Genomic DNA, 23467 nt, shown 5'->3' with positions numbered 1-23467 from the left:
CATACCTGATTTAATGATACGTTAGCCTACATCCTATAGGAGCCTTATTATAAGGTGAAAAGTGAAAATTCAATGCCCAGCAACCGAACAAAGGTTAAAAGTGCCGACAATAAAGGCGCCCGCCGCTTAGATCGTGGTAATGATACCGCTGCCGCCGCTGCTGGCTCATTGATGGTGAAGTTACTTTGTCACAAGTTGACTTTGGTTTTGAAAATGTTTTAAGACGAGGTGTTAGAATGCGGTTGAAGGGATTGGAGGATTTAAAATTTTGCGAGTGATTCGTGAACAATAATTTTCATAGGTACATTTATGTACATATCTATCTACTTCGTGCCAATTTTATAATCGTGAATTGAGATAGATGCTTCATCAGTGTATGACATCTTCTTTCATTTGGATAATTTTAATTCAGACTTTTGAAAAATATTTTTTTCAAATTTTCATCTCCAAAATGCTAGAAATATAATTCAATAATTTTTGAAATACCCCGGCCCCTTTCAAAAGACATTTTTTTGGTGCGATTTGAATATTTGCAGCTACATTTAAAAAAATGAAAAAATTGATTGAGGTGCTACATTTTAGTGATGCTGTTTTTATTTAGTCATTTTTCAATTTTTCTAGCGTTTTAAGGGCTCTTTTCAAAGCAATTAATTTTAGAATGATATTCTTTGAGACCCATTCTTTCGTCTTTTAGGGAGCTACAATGTTGCAAATCATTAAGTTACGATCATTTTTTTTCGTATTTTTAGGATGCATTTTTTTTTTTTTTTTTTTTTTTTTTGAAAGGATTACGAAGGCTGATGATGAGAAGTTTTGCGAATTATTCTTTTAATTTTTATTTTTGAAGTATGTTTAAAATTAAAACCTGAAATTCTTCAGTGTCTCTGCCCTCCTCTCCTCCTCACTGTCATGCAATCAAAATATACAAAATAATCGTTAAAATTGTACAATTTTGTGCATGGTATTAAACTTCAGATTTTCGAAGGAATAAATTACGTAGAAAAATGAAATCGCAGAACATTTTTAAAAATATGTTTTAGTTATTTTTGTGCCAAAATGTCTCCAAATATTTCCTTTGAAAAAATCTCTTCTTCAAACTTGAAAAAAAAATCATTCGTTTAATTTTTTTTCAATTGTGGAAGATTTTTTCCTTGAAAACGGGAGTATTCGGAGTCATTTTGACAGAGAAAAAAAATATTTTTAATGATTTTTATCAACTTATTCCATTTTGTTGGCATTGTACGAGAGGTGGGAGACTGGAGCACGACACAATTTGAAAACCTCGATGAAATTTTTTCATGTAAAGGAGATTTGTGATTCACAGATTGAACATTTTTGAATAAGTAATTATAAGACTTGGGTCCCTATTTTATTTGAATTTTTATATAATTTTTTCAGCGTTGAAGGGCCTCATACAGAACGACCAAAATTGTTTGAAAAACCAAGATAGATCCTTTCTTGCAAAATGTGTTACTTATTTAAGAGAATTCTAACGCTGAAGTTCATATGAAAAAATTTTGAGTTTTGTTTATTTTTTTCAATACTTGGACCATTCCACGTCAATTCAACCAAAGAGTGGTAAGGAGGGTCCATTTTTTAAAGCCTGCTAGGGGGTGTCAAAGTTTTCAGTGAACTTGAAATACCATCCATATCAGCAGTGGATTGCTCGATAACCGCGATACTTACCAAAATAAAAACTTTTTCCAACAGTTAAGGGGTTTGAAAGGCTTTTTGGTGATATCATAAAAATCAGTGTTGCCACTTTTTTTCGTACAAAAAATTGGCTCGAAAAGTTTCGTATCGTAGTTTTCATATCGTTCCGACTCTCAGAAATTCTGAACAAAATATTATTATGGACAACTTTTCATGCATGAACAACATATTTAAAAATTGAGGTGTCGTTATTTCGTGAAGTCGATTTAGAAAAAATGAAAATTTGCGAAAAATGTAATTTTTTGATTTAAAACATGAAAGAAAGTTTTGATTGGTGAAGTTGACCCATTTGACCCCTATTTTTACGTATTTGTTGAAATAGTTGAAGAAGCCCTTTCAGTCGATGAAATTAACTCATCACAAAAAAATCAAAATTCGAAAAAATTTTTAAAAAAAGAATTTTAATTTTTTTGCCATATGTGTAATTTTTATCAACTTTTTCATGAAATACTTACGTCAGAAATGAGGTCAAAATAAGACAACTAAATAAATTTAAACTTTTTTTGATGTTTGGAATTGAAAATTTAATTTTTTTGAATTTTGATTTTTTTGTGATGAGTTCATTTTTATCGATTAAAAGGGGTTTTTCTACTTTTTCAACTGGCAAATATTTTTTCAACTTCATTTTGAATTTTAAGAAGATGAAATTTCACAAAAGAATATTATTTTTGCTGTAGACTCGAAAAGAAGAACTGAAATTTGCCAAAGACCATTCATTTAAGAAAATACCTAACAGCTCCTTTAGAAATTGGTTTCACTTTTTTTCAATACAGAAAAAGTGTTCATTACCAGAGCGACAACTACCTACTAATATTGATCCAAAAACAAGTTCTGCGTGGGGTATGGTGTCATCAATTCGTTTTCGAAAGACACACGCAGGGCATTTCCAGCTATATTTTGCCAGCTGCTAAGTGACTTGAAAAATTCCAAAAATGCGTATTGTGCTCACTACTCGGTCATTTACCTATCTTACCTGTATCTACCTGTCTAATAGGTATCTTTAAATAATAATTCACCAACTGTTTGACAGGAGTTTTTTTTATTTACATTCAAATAATCAGTAGCCTTTAGGTGGTTTTAGGGTTAAAATACTCATTTATAAATAGGGTACTCGGTCAGCTTACAGTGGTGTACACGTCTGGGGTAGTGGTGTCCAGTGCGGGCGTAATTTTTCCTCGAATTGTTTAATTTGTCAGCAAACTATTAGCGCGAGATAATAATGGAGGAAAGTGTGAACACTGAATAAAGGCTGACGAGCATCGTTTAAACATAACTATTTCCGCGTAATGGCGCCGTTCTTCCGTATCCAAAGGACCTAACGTGGGGCGGTTCTGACTGATGAGACGTCATCGTTGTCCAAAGCATTTTGCACGCATCATGGGAAACTCGTCGACTCGCGCGACGCGAATGTTTCACTATCGCATTTGTACGATAGAGTTCGGAGAAGAAGGCGAAAAAAAGAGCAAAGGCTTTTGTAGTGTAGGAGTACTTAATACGGTATGCTAAAAGTACGTGAATATTTCGGGCGCCTTGACGATGAAAAATTTCATTTCGCAGACTATACATAGTTCGGTACTGGAATCTTAAGTTGTATTTTTCGCACATTTCGAGCCTGCGACGATGTGGGCTTTGAAAAGCTTACTTTTAGCCGCGTGCTCGTCGTGGTTGTGAGTGTTGAGAGCGCGAGCGAGCGGGTTCTTTGACGTACCGTCTGTTGTATGTACTTAGATACAGCTAATACGAGTAAAACCCTATCATTAATCATGAATATTTAGAGTAGGTATATCTAAGATAAAGATCGTTTAATAGACGCTTTAATTATACACTGTCAACCGGTACACTAGTAATTAAATGGTAGCGTCCTTTTTACTCGTCCTTTGATTCGAACACGAACCTCCCTTTTTGGACAATTTGTGTGGTTTCTTCGGTATACATACTTGGTTGGTGAATGGTGATGTAGGTACTATATGAGGTGGTTTATTTACTCGCTGCTCGTGTATTCTGGTGATTTGATTATAAGGTAGCATATCGCCTATTAAATTTGTTAAAGACCTTTTTTCAAGATTAACATCTTGACGGGTGTCATGAATACAGTTTATTTAATATTGTTTTTTCTTTATTTTGAGGATCGGATGTGATCTTTAGACCGTATAATAGACCTGGTATATACCTCATTTTACAAGGTTGCTATTTTTTTACCAACCCTAACCCCCAAGTTATTACCCCGTATAATTCACTAGTTTTCATTTCCCCTCATCCGAAAAACGTCTAGGCAGGAACTCCCTCCCCCTCCCCTCCCTTCTTCCAGAAAAAAGGAGACAAAATCCAATTTATTAGAAAATTCTTCATTCCTGCGTCAGGATTATACTAAATACGTACCTTGCCCCTTCTCAAGTAAAAACGTCTCCAAGTTCACCAAGGTAGGTACATAATATTGGCTCACATAAAATATAGCTTCCGAAACTTGAAATTTAGGTCACCTCACGGATGTACATTTCAAAATTTCAGCTTCGAAAGTCAATTTAAAGGAGTGGGGGCGTGACTCAAGATTTTTCAATGTCAAAAAACACAAAAAAAAATGGTTTACTCCCCTCCAAATCGCTCTAAGAGGCTAATCTTAGGATAAATGTTATACATTTTCTGATTTCCTGTTGATTGATTCTTAGTTTGACCTTTTTGATATTTTTCATTTCTCTCCATCCCCTTCCAAAAATTATGACTTCCGAAAATTTTGACTCAAAGTTATCCGCACTCAAATCTCTTCAATCCGACGCTAAACTAAGCTTGAATACCGAATTTGGGCGAATTTTCTTGAAATTCCTCTGGCTGAGATGTTTTTATAGTTTGGCAAAAAAAATACATACCTATTATGTGAGAGAAAAAATTAGACTTACGAAAAATCGATAGAATTGCGGACTACTGGAATCCCAAACGAATTTCGTGATTGGTCCCACCCCCATCCCCGAAACATAATTAGCTGTATGAGCCCTATTTTTCCTTTTTTTCAAAGGAAAATCAGGCTAAAAACATAGAAAATGAGCATATTGTCCTGTTTTAGTCGTGCTTTTTATCTTTTCTCCATCAAACGTCGAATTTTTCAATTCATTAAGGTTATTCCTCTTCTGTACCATAGAACTTCGAAAAAAATTTCATTGCAAATTTTTCCACTTTTTGTTAACTTTTCAGGCCTTTTATTTAAAAAAGGAAAATTAGGTACGAAAATTTTTTTAATTCTTTCAAAATTAATTTTCAACGTTTTTTTGTTTTTTTTTTGTTTTAATTTGAAAAAATTGAATTGTTGAAGACATTGTTGACCTCCTCCCTTCCATGTTGAAATTCCTGCAAAGACGTTGGAAAAACGTAAAAAGTTGGTCGTATAAAATTTTGATCTTCTTCTCACCCTCTCCACTTCACCTCCTTCCCCATAAGTCGTAAAGTGTTCAAACAATGACCTGCTAAAGTGCGAAAGTCCTGCTTTTTCTTTTCAAACTCCAAATCTGAAAAAAAAATCAAAAAATATGAAAAATTGAAGTGTGTACAAATTTTTGTTAAAAATCCATTTCATGGTCAGAAACCTTCTGAATAAATTTGTTTTGAGAAGGAAACTCCTCTCTCTCAATCCCTTAAACAATGTTGACCTCCGAATTTGAAGCCCCGAATTTGAAGGGAAAAAATAAAAATGAAAATTGAAGTCTACAAACTTTTCCTAAAAAATATTTCATTTTTGGTTAAAATCCTTCTAAATGAGTCCTAAACTATGTAAATTTCCTCATATGGAAGCCTCTAAATAAGTTAAGAATAAAAAATAGAAAAAAATTAAGAGTTGATAAAAATTTGGGTCCATAAATTTAAAAAAAAAATTTTTACTTTTATTATTTTTTGAAGGGACGAGAGTTCAACTTCTCTATCATGTGGAAAAAGAGGTCAAAACTGATGAATAGTATTTTTTCTGATAAAAATGGTCAAAATCTGAAAAAATTAAGATTTTGTAAAAAGTTTAATTTTCTCGATGTTTCTTAATTTTCGAGAACTATGGGGGAGAGGCTCTGAATTGTTGGAGCTAGAAAGTTCTCAATTTCAAAAATAGTCGATGTCTTTACATTCTGCAAAATTGCAGAGGGGGCTGACCGGCACAACTTATTTTTCACTCAGGATGCTGAAAATGTCATAGTGTAATTTTCTTACTTGATATCACAACTTAAAGAGGTGGTAGCAAAAAAAATAATCGAAAAATTTCCTCCGAGTGTAAATGAGGTAGACTTTAGGTAGTATCCTTGTCATTTTATGGAATTGGTTTCGATTTCCTTACTTTCCTTTTTCCTCATTCTTTGTTTAGAAATTTGAAGGCCACTTCGCTCTTCTAATTTTCAGTGCAGTTGAAAAAAATAATTTCTAATAAAGTGAAATAGAAATTGAGAGAAAAAAAAACACTTTAAAATTGAAAAGAAAAGTTACTTACTCTTTTATCCCCCATCTCTCCTTCTACTCTTTCAAAAAAAAAGTGCTACCAAAAATGCGATTTTCCTGTATCATAACTATTTCACATTACAGCTTAGTGCAGACTGCAGACAATCAAAAAACAATTTTTTTTCTCAACGACAGCATCCTTGAATATGAGGAAAACTGTGACTCGATTAACCGCCCGTAAAACTAGTGAAAATTTACCGACAAACGTCCTATAGCTAGCTTTTAAGTAATCAAATTTTTCCCAAACGAAGAAAAAAATTCTAAAATATTTTTGAAAGTCGGTGCCACGGTCATTCTACGAGTAAGTATGTAGTGTAGTGCCTACTCGTATATATTTCATTTCAATTGAAAACATAAGTATCCAAATCAAGGCTATACACGCAGCTCCACTCGTTCGAACAAAAAGAAATTCTTCGAATTACGTTCACGATACAATAAGGAAAAGGGGGCATTCGATTCGTTTCAATGCGAGTCGATTAAAAAATTAGAAAAAAATTATCGACCAGAGATACCCAATTGACGGTCAACACGTTTCTAAACAAAACCTTTATTAGAATTTAATTGGAATTTGCCAAGGCTTACTGAACGATGTTGTGGGATTCGCAGGAGATTCCCGATCATTCCTGATTCCGCAATATATCGACGAGTTTACGAACCACTAAAATTAATTCAAACCCGTAAACAAATATATCGTTAATCGCCACACTCTTATAACAGAGGCATAACTTTATACAGACTCAATATCAACGCTACCGATCAAATTGAGTGTATAGATACAAATACATCGAGTAACGAAGGACAGGGAGGAAGCGAGAAGTACCTACTATTGGGAAAGGTAAAAAAAAATTAAACATTCCATTCCATCCAAATTATAGCAATTTAAATAATTACCATTTCTAGTCTCTCGGAGTTACACGAGATAAGCGCGACCGGCGCGTATCGTGGCTCGCGCTTCTGACTCGCTCTTCGATTCGCCCCGAAAAATTTATATTTATCAGTTACGATTTTGACATTTTTATATCTTTATTTCCATTATTACTTAATTGCGATATTTTACCTAATATTTCGAAGGAAAAAGGACCGTATAAGAAAGCAAAACATATAAGCGCGTTTCTTATACCAGCAGGTAACTGAAAACCTTCTCTTATTTTTTTTCACATAATACTACTTTTATGCTGTATTTTTTGATTTTTTATTATCCGCTTTATATATATTCAAATTAGGAATTTTTTATCATAAAAAGAACTCTTCATCTCTATATTTTAACACTGCAACGTGTATTTTTTAAAATAAATACCGCGTACAGTATGTCCTATAAGTCTTGACCGGTCAACTCGAGATTTTTTTAACAGCATAAAGATAGCGAAAAGGTTATATATGGGTTCGAATTTCTGATAAGAAATATTTTCAGTGTATAAGGGAAAATGTCAGACTTATTTTACGAGACCAGATGAGAGTTGGGTGATAGAGGAAGGAGGAGGGATTGTACCGAGAATTTGAATTCGAAAAATGAAGAAATAGGTATTTAAATTCAGCGACCTCGAGTTGGATGAGAATTGATACGTATCACTTTCTATTTTCGTACCTAATTTAAAAAACAAATTTCAAAATTGGTGGTGGGGTTTTGAAGGGCCGTAGGTATTCAAAATTAATATAAGTTGATATTACAGCTCAATACTCTCAAAAACCTTTTGAAGGGTTAGTGTCGCTCGTGATTTCTAATTTTCTGGTGTTCTGGCCACGTTTAAGGACACTGAATGGGAGGGAGAGTTAGAAGGCTTGAATTGAAAAAATTAGATTATTCTTGAACTCTGAGCTTTTAGATTGGAGGCTTTTATGTCCCCCAAAGGTGTTTGAAAACTGCTTGGTTCCCAAAAGGGTATAAAAAGGGTCCTTATCAATTTTTTTCAAATATGTAATCATCATCATCAAATAATCAAATCTTCGCTTTCAACTTTCGTATTTATTATAAAAAGTCCAGCTTTCATCTAAACATTCCAATTTTGAGATTTTCAAATTTTAATTACTGATTTTGAGTACTTAGTTGATTTTAGAGCCTTGCAAATGAATTTCTCCAAGTTTAACCATGTAGATAGAGAGATATCAGCCCTTAAAATTCAGTTATCTCACAAAAAATCGCAAAGACGTAAAGATTGGGTACCCCACCTCTTTCTCTTCCCTTCCTCCTCCCTCATCAACTGAAGAGTTGTGGGCAAGATTATGGCGATCATTTTACTAAACCATTGAGAAAAATCGTGTGAACAGAATTTGAACGAAATTGGAGAACTTGACTTCATTTTTGATTCAAGTTCATTTAGAAAGTAAGTAAGTGGATTGAAAAGTTTAAAAATTTCAAAAAAAATGTACCTAAATAAAATTTTTTCTGATTTTTTAGAATTTGATTTTGATGTAATTTTTGAAGAAAGACAAAAAAATCCATCACAAAAAGGTTTATCATTATAATTTGGCTATTCTGTACTTCTGTAGTAGAACTTATTCAAAAATTGCATCAAAATCGACCGTTCAAGTTGGAAAAAATTCAACTTAATTTAGGTATCATTACTTTTTTTTTGAAAACTTGGTAATTTTTTTGAATTTTTAAATTAATTTTTAACCGTTTGTATTATTTAAGTATTTTAGTTTTAGAGGTTTTAGTTATTTTGGTAGGCAATTTTTTTTTATTTGTCCTGAAAAATTATTCCCAAAATTATTTTCTATTTTGAAACAGCGCCGTCTTCAATATTCCCAATTGATCAATTTTAGAAAACTAAAATAAATATTAGGTTGGAACATGTTTTCCTTTGCAGTTTATGCCATTGAATCACAATCACTTCGCCTGCACCATTCTGGGAATCTGATTTTGGGAATCACTCACTCTCAGAATTGCTTCCCATTGCTGAATGGAAAAAAAATTGTAGGACAGCTAATTTTCCATTTTGTGTAAATTCTTTGCAATATCCTTCAATAGTTTTCTTTACATCTTGGTTGTGTTTTTCAAAATTCCAATACCTTCTGCCCCCTTTTCACAGTAAGATCATAAAAAATTGAAATAAAAAAAACACGAGTAAAAGTTATTAAGCACCCATTAAAAATATTGAATTTTTTACTCCACAATTTTTCCCATTTTGCATTGTTGCGGAGGGGGGGGGGGAGTAGTTCTGCTTTTTGATAAGAACAAGTGAATCTGATTTTCTAAAACCGATATTTTTCTTGAAATTCGTAGAATAAAGATTCATCTATTTTCAAAACTTGTAAACTTTTATTCCAAACTTTTTTTCCCTATAAATATTTTAATTTTTTATGCTGATTGGAAACTGGTCAAAAACCGGTTTCAAAACCGATTTATTCATTGAACCCTCTTTGAAATGTACTGCTTATTATTTCTGTAATATGGATTCAAAGAGACATTTTTTTCATTAAAATTGTCTAGGGAAAAAATGAATGTTACGTGAATTTTAGGGCACCCTGTATGTGGGTTTAAATTGTTGACTTCTGCTATTCGTATACAACATCTCTCTCTCTCTCAAAAAAAAAATCTCAACAGTTCAATTCGAAGCTGTTATAGCCAGAATTTACAGAACACACTGTACATACACTATAATATAAATTCCAATGGTTTAATAAACAACCGCTGATGATGTGGATGCTGCCGTCGCGCTGCTATACTTAACATAATACGCTAAATAAAATAAAAAAATAAAACGTTGAGCTGATTAAATACGTATTGTACACACAGTGAACGAACGCGATCGTCGAATGTGAAAAATTTTAAGTAAAAAAAGCTATTAATTTTGTTTTTATTTTTCCCCATCTTTTTCTTCCTTCGTACCGGAGTATTATATTGAGCAAGCTGCAAACCGCACAGTACCAAGGCCTTAAAACTAAGTCTAACTCTAAAAACCTGATGCGATAAGTTGGAATTCCATTCGTCGCTTTGTAAATTGATTACACTATAGAATCCTACGTTTATGTGTAGAAAGACGTACGAGAGTATAATATGGAATCTCGAATGAGCCAAGAAGTTAGTAATTTTAACTAACTTGTTTACATCTAAAACCATCGAACCCAGAAATAGTTATCATCTGATTTGTACATGACAACCGACTTGTCAATAATTATGCTTAGGTATTTGTCTGTTGACTGCTCCTCATCAACGTGTACCAACGTACCTTATAATATAATCTCAATGCCTGTATGCACGAGTACGAGTGTAGGTACTTAAAAGGACACCTCACGCAGCGTAATTCGCCAAATAACAAGGCCATTGCTGGTCACTTGTAAGTTGTGCTCGTGTTTTCAAGTGGTGTTTGAAAATTCAAAATACCTACACCTAGCCTTATGCACGTTTTCTTTTTTGTTTAGTGGAAACATTTTGTACTTTTGTTGAGATCTGCGATCAGTTGTGTGCATAATAATTATGATATTTTGGTTCAATGAATGAATGAATGGATGAGATGGAGGGGAAAAGAGGGTGAAAGGTATGGAAACCTACAAGTACCCTGTTTATTGAAAATATTGTTGATTAATTTAGTTGTGGCCTTATTATCAGACGTGCCGGGAGAGTTGCCAACGTACGTACGAGTATTTGCAATTACAAATACCTAGGCATTGATGGAAAAATTTTACTACCAGCGAGGGAACTACATACTCGAGTAATTTTCCAATAAAATTGGTAATTATAATTTCATCATTTCCAACCGATCTGAAGCTTTCAGGGGAATTTTGACTTTTTGCATGTTGTTTTTGAAATCCAATATGTAATCAAAGACCTGTAAATTGAAGGATAACTGGAAATATTATTTTTGCGGGATCCTTCCTGGAAATTTTGCAATTTCTGCGAATTCCAGCCAGATACTTCAATTTTTAAAAGACCAGAACAAGCCATCAAATTGGCTAAAACCCCGTGAAGAAATTTTATTTTGTCTGTTATTGACCTTCTAGCCTGAATTTCATCATTTGCAGCCAATCTGCTGGAGTCTCCAGTAAGATTTCAATTTTTCTGCTCAGCAGACTGAAAGTAAAAACTAAATCTTTTGCTGTCTCTAAATTTTCACGTTTTTGATAGGATTTCATAAATTTATGGAGAAAATTCGAATATTGCTCGAGGCTCCAGATTGGCTGAAAATGATGGAATTTTTAATTTTTACGAAATAGACGGGAAATGATTCATCTCTATTGCTTAGATGAGTAAATCGCTTCCTGATGTGGAATTTTATTCGAAATTTTGGTTCTGGTATGAAAATAAAAATGCAGACGTCCAGCTGGAATTCAACTTGATCGCATGAAAAATTGATGAAAATCAAATTTTTGGGTACCTACCTATACCTACCTACCTATTTTTAAAAAAATTTAATTTCTTATAGCATAGGTGAAAGGAAAAATCGAAATCATTGTTGAAGGCTCCAGATTTGTTGTAATTGATAAAATTTAGTTTTTCTGGAAGATCATTGTTGAAAAAGGAGCACCGATTATTAATTTTTTTTAAAAATCCAAAAATCAAAACGTAGGTAATCAGATTGAAAAATTGATTTTTTTCAGTAAATAAAAACAGAAATTCTATTCAAAAAGACGTATTGATTTAATCTGCACAAAATTCTCTTTCTAGACACTCAAATCTTGCAAACCTTTGATTTAATTTCATAGGTCGCGTCGTATCGTTACAAAAATGCTACTTTTCATTCCTCAATTCGATGATGCTCCAGCGAATTATCAAAATTTTCACCCATCTGTAATCTTTTCCCTCTTATTTATCGCATTCCATTTGAAATTCCGCGAACAAAATTTTTACATGCGGTTAGAAATGAATTAAAGATTAGGAAAAAAGTAATTCTAGACGACATTTCGCGTATACTTAGTATTTACCTACGTTGATTATCATTAGGGTTTTTGACCTGGAATGCGTCAATGACGCGAAAAAAAAACTCGTCGGGAATCGAAAAACTTAAAAAATACGCCCCAACTTGCGCAATAAACTAATTTGTATCATGATAGTTGTTCGTGATTAAATTTCTAAGGTGGATACGAAACTACATAATGCGAACATGTTGAACTGGTTGTTTTTCTATTGCATACGTATTCGCCTGCCTACCTGCATAATAATTTTAATTCGACTGTTTCGTAGATTTCAAATTGAGTGTGATTCAATTTTTCGAACCTGTGAAATTCATATTTATTAGTAGCAAGGGCTAGGAGGGATACTATATGCTCAATTTTTTTTTACCTCGAGTATTACTTTTATTGAAATTTGAAACTATTAGATCGCGTGTCTTGCTCACGATGAAGTCAAAATCCACAGGTATAAATACCTCAAAAGCTATTTACCCTGTGGAATTTCGTTTCTTACGCACCCCTTCCTCGTTACACTAGGAATTTTCTGGCTACGAGCCCGATTATGAAATTTTTCAAACGATTATAACTCACTGCACGATCCCTATATAATTTCGAACGATTTAACTGAATTAAATTATCCAATTTAGCCATAAAGAAATATTGATAAATTAGTACCTAGACACGTGCACCGTTTATAGCGAGAGAGAGAGACGTCATTTCTGAACAAGCGGAAAAAATCACCTCCAGTTAGGTAGTTGGTGTATCGATCCCGGTAAAAATTTATGATTTGATAATGTTCTCGAGAAATTCAAAAAAAAAATAATAATAATAAAAATAATCGAGTAATTTGTTAGCTTGATTTGAAGGTTACTTGAAGAATTTTTCAAACTTCATCTATCCATCGTAGGTATATTGCTCTAAGTACTTATACTTAGAATACACTTAGGTATATCGAATGCTCACATTGCAACAAGTTTCCAGCAGTGGCGGTCGCGGTTTTATAAATTGTTACAAATTGGACCCACGCGAAGACTTCGTATGCGACTTCCATAAATAGACGGGTTAAATTTTTAATTATCTTCGAAACCTCGTATACCTATATTATTAATCGCTTCATCTTATACTTACGTATATTACGTGCAATGAGAGGAACGCACCTTTGGTAATAATTACACGTTTATCGAGGTAAAAATACCCAGCCGTAGATTAGGTTTAAATTTAGATCGATTTAATGTGGAAAATCTTCGTATGGACAAATCACAATACGTCAGGCTTCTATGTAAATTAGTCACGCTCCCAGAAAAGATTGATATTGGCTGGATCGATTTAACATAGCTGCAAAATGACTCGTCGCTGAACCATCGAGGTGGGGTGGATGGAAATTTATCAATCGTTTCATGGAAGACAGGTGATTTAGAAGAAAAAAAATAACGTACTTGAGAAGAAAGAAGGAAAAAATTTACAATTTCTCAATTTCTTATGCGTACTCGTATACTCCAAGTACGCAAACATGTTTGGAACCATTGATTTATACGTTTTTATTGGAATTTGTACTCAGTAAACTGGTTCGCGCACATTCAGAGGAATTCTGAAAACGCGATCTCGGTGATTTATTATTAAATATTGAAAGTTATCATCGACTCTGATGAGAAAGAGGTGAAGAGAGACAGAGATACGGGCAGGGGAGAGAGAGAAAAACTCAACCTATAGGTAAATTCTTCGGCAATATTTTCCGAACCAGATTTAATTGGCAGGTTTGGTTCATCTTTATAAATGGTTGCAAATGCTGCCGATGCATGAGAACCTATAGCACTGTTTATAATATACGAACAACTTGTATTATAGGTACTTTTATGTGAAGATGAGGAAGTACCTAAGTGTTCTCGCTGTATGAGGAATTGAAAAGGATATTTCCAGGTAAGATAGGCGAACTGGCTCTGTTCCCAGATTTGGAAATTTATGATGGATTATTGTTGGGTACCTTCAAAAAAATTTTCGAGCGGAATTTCCGCCCCCCCCCCTCACCCTACGTCCCTCGGACAGTATAGGAAAAGAAAACACGTCCTTTACCCATAATAAATAATATTCTGAAAAAAATACGACGTGTTTCTTATCTCGCAGATGTGATAAACATAGGTACCTACATATCATTTTATTTACAAGTAAAATTGCACATTTTTTCGGGTCAGAATTTTTCTATTTTTAAAGTGAACATAGAAAAAATGAATAGAAAAGGAAATCGAGAGGAAAAATGCATAAAATTACGTAATTTTGAAAATTGAAAAAGTAGCACTTTCCAGACAAATTCTGACAAACGTTAGGACTTTTTGACAATTTTTGCAAAAGCTGTACTTTCAGACTATTTCGGCTAACAACAATATTTTGTTGACCATTTCGGTGTAAAACATAATTTTTTGGATAACTTGTCAAAAAAAGGTCTCCTTGCCTACAATATTTCGTCAAAAAAGTAGAACTTGCTCATTGCTGATGATTTTGACAAAAAGCAGAAGTTTTTTTTTACAATCATTTATTTATTTAGCCAATTTTGACTATGATTTGGCAAAAATCAGAACTTTTTAGGATAATTTTGGAAAAAAGCAGGAGTTTTTTTTGGCAATTTTTACAAAAGTTAGGAGTTTCTTGTAATTTTGACAAAAAATGAACTTTTTTACAGTTTTATCATGAACGAGGTTTTTTTGACAATTCAGGCAAAAAAAAACTTTGCAGACTGCAAAAAAAACGCGTATTTTTCAGGGTTTTTTTTTGCATATAATATGAGCCTTCTGCAGACAAAATTCTACTTTTATTGGTTGGTAGAAAGGAAAGTAGGATTTTATTCATATTTCTATAAAAATAATAGAAAACTAAAAATTTCGAAGCCAAGAAAATTAACCTTTTACATACATCATCAGGAATGACGTTGTTTTACGTCTCATATTATCAATTTTCGCAGCTTTCGCCCTCGCTTCGCTCGGGGTTTTACTCATATTTTTACTAGTACATGACAAATACCCAGGTAGAAGTCATTTTCAGAAAACTTCTAAAATTTGAATATTTTGAAGTTACGAAAATCAATGTCTTGCATAGAAAATAAGGTTGTTTCATGTTTCAAATCATAAATTTTTCACATCTTTCACCCTCGCTTCGCTCGGGCAGATTTGAATTCTACTACTACACTTTTCAAACATTCCTAAAATGGAAAAATCAACTCGACAAATTCCAAAAACATAATACAATCAATAAAAAAATTCAAATGCATTTTTTATTCGGCATTTTTGCTTCTAACTTTTGTTTAAAAAATGGTTCGAACCATATCTGACCAATTCTTTTTTAGATACTTTTTGGTTACTTTTTGGTTACTTTTTCCAGCTTTTTTGGTTGCTAAAGTTACTTTTTTTGAGAAAAATTTGAGTACAATCCCTGCTTCTGCGGCAAAAAAAGTAAACTGACTTATTGCCTTTTGAAAAAACAATTTTTCATGTTTTCATATTTATATGATGGAACCAGTGTTGCAAATCGATGTAAGTCAATTCTAATAGGGATTTGACAAGACAACTGTCGCCCTCTAGGAAATTGTGGTCAAAAACGCTGGAACTAACGAAAGGTCCCGTTATTATCAGCAATTTTTAGCAATTTTGACAACATTACATTCCAATGTTTATACTGGGACCTTTCATCAACCAATCAGAAACAAGGCGACACCAGCGTGGCGCACCTCTGTTAAGTTCCTATATTCACAATACAAAAGTATATGACCAAAAAAATCGATTACAAACAATTTTACCTGTATTTTAAACAAAAATTAAGTATTACAATTACCTACTTTACTATCAATTGAAAAAAAAAGATTTTTGATTTTAAAAAAAATCTTACCACTATTTAGACAATAAAATTACCTAAAAAAAATTTTGATTGAAAAAAAATTTTTTACCTCCATTTTGGCGATAAAAAAATTGACAAAAATTAAGCATTACAGTACTATTGTTTAAAAAAAAAAGATTTTTGATTAAAACAAAAAATCTTACCACTATTTTGGCAACAAAATTACCAAAATAAAAAGTTTTGATTGAAAAAAAAAATATTTTTACCTCCATTTCAGCGATAAAATTGACAAAAATTAAGTATTTATGTATCTACAGCACTATCACTTGAAAAAATGTTATCTGTATTTTGGCAATAAAATAAAAACGAAAATTAAGTACATATTACAGTACTATCTATTAAAAAAACAATGTTCACAGCAAAATTAACAAAAACGAAGTAATCAATGACGTATTGCATTTTGGAAAAATGATTGCAATCTGCAACTAACACAAAAGCTGGATTGCACGTAAATTAATAGGTATTTTGGGTAGGTTAGGCATTAAATAGGTGAGATACAACCTATAGAACACAATGGTGTGAAAAACTCAATTTTCAAAAAAATTGACTTACCTATTCCCTTTTGGAAAACCGTCCTTCAACTTGTAAAAAGACATGTTTTGGCAAAAACAGTTTAAGTACCGAACCCTTCGATCCGGAAGCTGTGGCGGTTCAGAGTTTTCTTTTGTCAATTATACCCCCACCACTATGATAAAATTTTTGAAAAAAATCGTGTAGAAGCTTCCCCTACAGAATTTTTCTCGCTAAAAACTCGTTTTCTGGTTATCCTGTCCAAAGGAGGTGGGTTTTGGGGGTGGAAATTCCGGCCGAAAATTGTTTTTGGAGGTACCCAACAATAATCTATCCTAATTTTTCAAATCTAGGAACAGGGCCATTTCGAAAAATAACTTGATGCTGCAATGAAGTGTTTTTTGTCTCCCAAACATCATATTTTTTCTATTCTAATCGACTCCCCTACTTTTGAAAAAAATCTTGTTGAAAATACGCAATCGTAATCCCCCTCCTACCCCCCTTTCCCCCACAAAATGAGATGAAAAATATTGCTCGATTTACCTTATTCTTCGAAACGAGGGGATATTTTTACTCAGTCTGCCACAGCTTGGTGGCCATTTTACTCTCGGGTACCTTTCGAGATCGTAAATTCAGCCTTTCCGATTTGATTTGCGAGTGTTGTATAGGTCGCGCTGAGCTCTGAACGCGCGGCTACAATTGAAAATAATAATGAATATGTAATACACGAGAATATTTATGTACTAGGATGATATTAATCACGTAGCATATAATACGAAGAAGAAAGATATTACCAACATGTAGACTGTCTTGTAAAAAGTTTGTACGAACGTGTTTTAGCACGCAATGTCCGTACTCCGTACCACGTACCTCTATGTTTAAAGCTCTCTATGTCGAGAAAAGAGATTCTCGCGCCAAGTCCCCAGCATCTTGGTAAAGTACAATATCGTAATTTTTGAAAACATATACACGATGTCATTGAAGCTACGTTACACGTATTCTATTCGATGGAAGAAGGGGGCCAGGGGGAGAGAAAATTCGCAATTTTTAATTCCCTAAAACCGGTTCGCGGGCAATTTCGCTCGCTTCTATGTATTAACGGTGCTGTGTACGCCGAGAAGAGCGCGCGGTATTATTGTAATTAGATAACAAGCTACCATGTATGGGATGCTAGGTAAAAGGTTGGTCATTTGTTTAACACCTTTCTATATTTCGATAATGCTTGACTGATAATGTGTTAATTATTAAAGGTGGCGCTCGCTTTAGGCATCGATCTTACAGATATAGCTTATTGACGCGTAGGGTTAAATTTCTATTTTATATCGAGCCGCTGAAAGCGTTTTTCCAAGGCGAGATTCGAAGCTTATCCTGCAGAGGATTATAGGTACTATTTATCTTACCCGTGTTAAAATTACCCTCCAATTACGTAGATCCTAGTTTATTTTACTCCTTTTTTTTCCACTCGTCTATGTTTCTTTTTGATTTTTTTTTCACGCTCTTTTTCTCGATTAACACGACCTGCGATGAGCGATGCAATGTATAAATCGGTCCTCCCCGCAACCAGCGCGCACTACCGTTCGAATAATTAATAAAACAAGTTCTGAACTTATTGACCTCAATTACGGTATGTTTTTCAAGGCGCTTACTATGTAAATTTAACGAGTCTAGCCGAGTCAATTTTTTTACTACTTCTGCTGGACAGGTGATTAATTAGGTGCGAATAAATTACGCGCGAAATTCGCGTTTAATCGATGAGCAACTTTGAAGGTGTTTGGCCTTTACAAGTATGTGAGGTGTGATGCGAAGAGAAGGCCGGGTAGATGGTGAGATGTAACGTTTAACTTTTGCAGTGCGTATTCCAATTTCTTTTTGATTGCTCTTGTGAAAAGAAGATCTACTTGTTGATTCTTTAATGTTGCTCAAATTGTATATCTACATAGATATGGGTTTAATGAGATTGTGATGTGTTGCAAAAGCTCAAAAGGATCACAAAAAAAGTCCTTTTCAATTTTAGTCCAGCCCCAAAATTGAAGAAACTGTGATTTATTGGATTTTTTTTCTCAAAAAAAACGTATACATATTATGCAGCTTGTTTACATGAAATTTCCAAAAGAAATTGAAAAAAAATGTTTAAGACGATCTAAAGGGGAAAGCATGACTTTTTTCAGTTTTTCAAAAAATGTTTCCCCGCACTTACCTATCTCCAAATTTCGATAAATAATGAAAATTTTCATAGCTCTTCTGACTCAATTTTGAGAAATTGTTTCCATTTTTTCTCAAGAAACCCTCACAAAAACACTCAAGAATTATCTACAGAATTTATTTTTTTTTAATTTTTGCAACTGATTGTGAAATTTAGATATTTATTTTGAGGGAAACTCAATTTTGATTTTGAGTATAGAGTTCACTTTAAAATTAGATTTTATTACTGTGAATTGGATTCGGATTTTTTGTCAATCTCTCCCCCCCCCCAACTACTCATTTTACTCCTCGCACTTTGAAAAATTAGAAAATAAAAAACCCATCGCCAGAAATGAATACTTTTTTCTTTGATTTTCAAAAGGTTGCTTTTTTTAACGTATCTACTTTTGAAAATGAGAAGATTGATCACTTTCTATGATCATTATCTATGATCAAAATCGAGAATCAAAAATCGATCGATCGAATGATCAAAAATGAATTTTTAAAAGATCGGATTTAATTTGATCAATTTTTACGAAGCATAAATAAAAATGAAACGAAATAACGCAATACAAAAACAATTTCGAACATGATCGATTATATGAGTTGGAAAATCGATAATAAATCGATATTTGAGTTTTATTATTCGATTTTGTACGATGTTTTGATTGGGAAATCTACTTTTGAGGCTGAAACTGACTTTCATTTCGAAATCTATCGTTCACATGGGGACCGAGAATCATAAATAACTTGAGTAAGTAAATCGATTTTTGATCGAAAAACCTACTTTTGAAGCTTAAATTGATGTTTTACTTTTAAACTGATCTCTTTTTGATCTCGATTACATCGGGTCAAAAATCACATTATACTTGAACTACTTTTGAACGGAAAATCGATTTTTAAAGGGAGAATCGATTTTTCATTCCAAAAATGATTTTTTGAACTCGATCATTTGGGATAAAAATTCACAAATGAATCGATTTTCGATTAGGAGGTCTATTTTCTGGGGGAAAATTGATTCTTCTGGTAGAACATAATCGATCATATAAGATGGATGTACGAGTTGGTAAATCGATGACGGTTCGATTAATCGATTTTCGATCATGATTAATTTTTGAATGAAAAGTCTATTTTTGAGGCAAACTTCATGAATATCTTACATAATCGATCATGAATGAGATGAAAAATTGGAGATAAATCGACTTTTACGGTTCGACTAATCGACTTTATATCCAGAAATCGATTTTTTAGGCTAAAATTGATTTTTTTATGTCGAACATAATCGATCATAAATCAGATCGAAAATTAAAGATAAATCGATTTCGATATTTCGATTAATCGATTATCGATCATGATGAATTTTTGATTGCAAAGTTTATATTTGATGCAAAAATTGATTTTTTTGTCGAAAATAATCGATTATATAAGATTGAAATAAATCGATGATGGTTCGATTAATCGATTTTCGATCATGATTAATTTTTGATTGGGAAGTCCATTTTTGATGCAAAAATTGCTTTCTTATGTCGAACATAATCGATCTTAAATGAAATCAAAAACTGAAGATGAATCGATTTCAACAATTCGATCGATCGATTTTTGATCATGACCAAAATTTGATTCAGAAATCTACTTCTTAGGTTAAAATTGATTTCTCAGGTCGAATCCTGATCGATCATATAAGATAAAAAATTTGAGCTAAATCGATAACGTGACGATTCGATTAATCGATTTTCGATCATGATCGATTTCTGATTGAAAGATCTATTTTTTGAGGCTAAAATTATATGATGATGATGATGATGTCCAACATGAGTAATCGATCATGTGAGATCCAAAATCGAAAATAAATCGATTTTCGATGGGAATCTACTTTTATTTTTCTATTCCAAAATAATCGATCACGTGAGATTGAAATTCACTTGAATAGATCTCTGAGGTTCGATTAATCGATTTTTGATCGATAAATCTATCTTTGAGACTGAAATGGATTTTTCATTTCGAAAATGATCAATCATAGGAGTCACCACAATATGAAATCGAATAGCAAATGAATCGATTTCGATGATTCGTTGATTGGGTTTTTGAACAGGAGTTCCACATTGAAATTATTGAATAACTTCTTCAATTATATTTTGTAATTTTTAAACGTTTCAGAAATTCAGAGCACTTCTCATTCCGGCCTTTGAATCCACGAGTATTTTGCTCTCTATTCTTTTTCTCTGATGTCATGTTGCTCTTATGTCTTATGAGAAATTACGTAATTAAATAAAAATAAAATTAGGATTTTTCAATGAATCCTAGTCCGACGATTGATGTAAACGAAGTTCATGATTTATAATCTCCATCCCTTCATTTTTGGAACTCTTTTGAATATCAGAACCTGGGGCAAATTTTCCTATTCACCCTTCACCCTTCTTCTTCGCGCCCCTGATTCTTGTTGCCCAATGTGAAATATGCTGAATTGCTCATAGATGAGTCTTCAGATCTCTGATTGCACGACTATATACAGTTGTGGATAGTGGTTGCTGAATTCTGCACAAAAGGAACAAGTTGTTGATCAGTTTTGACGAAGATTTCGTCGATAACACGTATGTACTTGTTGGCCAGCCACGGCTAGGGAAAGTATACCCAAGCATACCCATCGCATCCAGTCTAAGCAGATACAGTATAGGATACACACCGTTCTGACCCAGATGATAGATTCAACAAGTACAAAAATCGCGGTAGCCAGCCAGCCAGTCAGCCATACACACATACAAGCATACTCGAGTGTAGTCATTAAGACAAACCCAAACATTCCTGCTTAGAGGTTAAGATCGGCAATAAAATATATCAGACGAATAAATTAATAAAGCAAGACACGAGCTACTAGATGTGTAGCCACATAGCCAAAGAGCATCTAGTACCTATATATGAGGGGAAACCCCCTCGCAAAGCATGCTTTTCATATAGACACACAACTGGCAGTAGCATATTAGTAGTAGCCATGGAAAAAAAAAGTTTAATTAATCTTAGCGAATTCTTTTCTAATATATCGCATTAAAAAAGTATGCGCCTCGGGGCGTCTAGTATGTTGGAAAAGTGGTAGGATTTCAATAGGCGCATGCTCAGGCACAGGTAAGTAATCGAGCGCCATAATGAGCAACTATTGTCTTTAATCGGTGGCCATTGCGAGCCGCGATGAGCGAAGCAGACATTGCGGTAGCATTATGCACCATCGAGTGATTAATGAGCTCGTATTAATACAATCATCTCGAGATGGCGAAAATGACCTATCAGCATCAATCATTGGAATAATGAAGGAAACAAAAATCACACCCGGTAGATCTGCAGGCATGGCAGATACAGAGAAAGCCTTGAAATTGTATGCAGATTTTTGCCAATCGAAGTATAATAAGTTGTTGATGGCGAGATCAAATGAAAGAGGAATTTCACACTTGGTCAGAAAACACCAGAAGTTATCGGCATCTTGAGCTGGCGCTGCGCTGGTCTAATTTATGTGTAAATTTTTACACGAATCTCTAGGCTCATTAGCGATTTCGTTTAAGGCGCTGGTATCGGCAATGGCGCTGACTGTCGGTGGTTCGATTAGATTGGCTTTTTTGATTTACGATTCGAAATGTACGACGATGTCGACGTTTCTACAGCTAAATTGGCCGCTAGATTTGGATAGATTTTTAATGAGATTTTTTCCCCTACCAACTTCATATTATTGCGAATTGATCGATCCGCGACCGCGAGCTGCCTGGCAACTGGCAAGAGGCGCTGAAAAAATAGCGTTTAATTATCCACCTGGTAGTGGTCGTGCGCCATTATCCTTTCACCTTGAATTTTCATCCCAATTAAGCGCCACATTTTCACCGTATGCGAATTTTTTATTTTTCACTCGAGGGGAGGAATTCCCCAGACGTGGTTTCAACTACGCTAAATTTATTATGACCGGTATTTTTGATTTCGATTCGGGTGGTAGGGTGTTCAGAAAATTAAAAGAACTCGAATTTTAGATCTGTTTATACAGTTCATAGGGTGTTTAAAAAATTCAAACGAGTTCTCCCATAAAATTTAAATTCGTAGAACAGAAATTGTCAAGGTAAAAAAAAATTCTGGCGCCAGTCAGAATTTATCGAACACCCTGTACATATGTATATATTACTTCCGTCATCGTACTGTGGTCGAATACTTGGCATAGCGATTTTCAATTTTTTTTCCTCGTCTCAAACAGGAACTTAGCACGCTTTAGGGTGACAAAGATGGGCAACACGTTGATGATAGAAGAAGCGAAAATCAAGCAGAGCGAGAGGAACATTTGTACACGCACATTTACCTACCATCCAAAGTGATGAAAAAAATTTATATGTATGCGCGAACGTATAAATTATTTTTGGAATATTTTTCTCATTAATATCGAAACATGTATTTCGTATCAACACATAGCCCCAGTATAATATAAAAGAAGAGAGAAGAACCAGTTTATAAAATGTAATGACGTCCGAAACACCGCTGTAGATTAAAGTCCTTATATTCGAATACGTGTCATACTGCAATAACCGAAACGATAAAACACCTCCATTTTGAATCTGGTACATATAAAAATTCTTCTCGGTGAAATTTCTCATCCTCCCATATTCCCCTCGTGTAGCTCTAAAATCTCAAAACCTCCTCTATGGAGCAAGCCACCAAAAAAATCTCAGCTGTGAGGTCGGAGGGCTATAGGGATTTATGCTCTTCTATGAAGAGAGAATGCAACATACGTCAACGGAGGTTTTATATATGTACAGGCTGCTGAATTGAACGAGCCATTTTTTTTTTTACTTTATCGCTTATGCATTCAGTCGGACGTAAATTGTTATTTATTTTATTTACTTAATGGTATTTGTCCGCG

General features: G+C 33.7%; 1 protein-coding gene across 6 annotated transcripts in view; it reads left to right on the top strand.

The window, feature by feature from the left end:
* Positions 1-23467, top strand: part of cv-2 (crossveinless 2) — a 167226-nt gene that overhangs the window by 81643 nt on the left and 62116 nt on the right. The window lies entirely within an intron of this gene.

Source organism: Planococcus citri, chromosome 4 (genome assembly GCF_950023065.1).
Source record: "Planococcus citri chromosome 4, ihPlaCitr1.1, whole genome shotgun sequence".
Lineage (NCBI taxonomy): Eukaryota > Metazoa > Arthropoda > Insecta > Hemiptera > Pseudococcidae > Planococcus > Planococcus citri.
This window is presented reverse-complemented; position numbering and strand designations above follow the sequence as displayed.